We start from the raw sequence: 780 nt of genomic DNA, 5'->3' as shown, positions 1-780 counted from the left end.
GCTGAAAAAACTACGTTTTTTGGAGGGAAAACGCACGGGAGCCGAAAAGGGGGCCGGCCTGCTTGCCGAGAGAGTCGAGACGCAGGAAAGTGCACAGAGGGAGCACGGGAGCGGAGACGGAGACGGGGAGGGGGAGAGCGAGACACAGAGACACACAGATGGACGAGAGACAAGACCTGAGAAGAAGGAGCTCCAGTCCACTTCGCTTGCTTGCTTGCTAGCTACGTCTGTCTTTTCACCGCTGAGAGAAGGTAGTGCACCGCTCCCGGAGGTGCTGCAATACCGGGCCGATGCATGGAGAGGACGGAGCAAGCTCCTGATCCAGCTCCCTGTTCCAAAAATCCATTTAATATGTGGTCCCCCGATGGGGGACGTATCAGATATTAAACTGATAAGAACAGATTTTTTTTGTGTTTTTTTATTAAAGTACAAAATAAACAAGTTATCACAAATCATCACAAAACAGCACAAAACAGCACAAAACCAAAACATTGAAAACCAACCCTTCTTCATTCTAAATCCAAAAGAGTCTTCCACCGCTCTTTAGCCGCATGGAAACCCCATCTCCTATAATCATGTCTCTGCAGTTGACGTAATTCATGCCTAACCCGCCCATTTATCCCCTGAACACCCACCAACCCCGTATTTTACCAAATGGTTTCTACAGTCCCATAAAACCATTTTAATCAAACACACCAAAAGCCACAACAAAAAATTTGTTCTCTCATCACCCTTAACAGATCGCCATCCCCATACAACCATGTGCTCAGTCAGTGTAAA

The 780-nt window shown here is 47.2% G+C and overlaps 1 non-coding gene across 1 annotated transcript; it reads right to left on the bottom strand.

Annotated features, from left to right (window-relative positions):
• Positions 1–249: 249 nt before the first annotated feature.
• Positions 250–437, bottom strand: LOC148647634 (U2 spliceosomal RNA). The gene has a single exon (XR_015926919.1). It is a non-coding gene; the product is annotated as a U2 spliceosomal RNA (small nuclear RNA).
• Between the last annotated feature and the right edge of the window lie 343 nt (positions 438–780).

Source organism: Lepisosteus platostomus, chromosome 15 (assembly GCF_059453375.1).
Source record: "Lepisosteus platostomus isolate fLepPlt1 chromosome 15, fLepPlt1.hap1, whole genome shotgun sequence".
In the NCBI taxonomy this organism is placed as follows: domain Eukaryota; kingdom Metazoa; phylum Chordata; class Actinopteri; order Semionotiformes; family Lepisosteidae; genus Lepisosteus; species Lepisosteus platostomus.
Note: the sequence above shows the minus strand (reverse complement) of the source record. Positions and strands in the feature narration are given on the sequence as shown.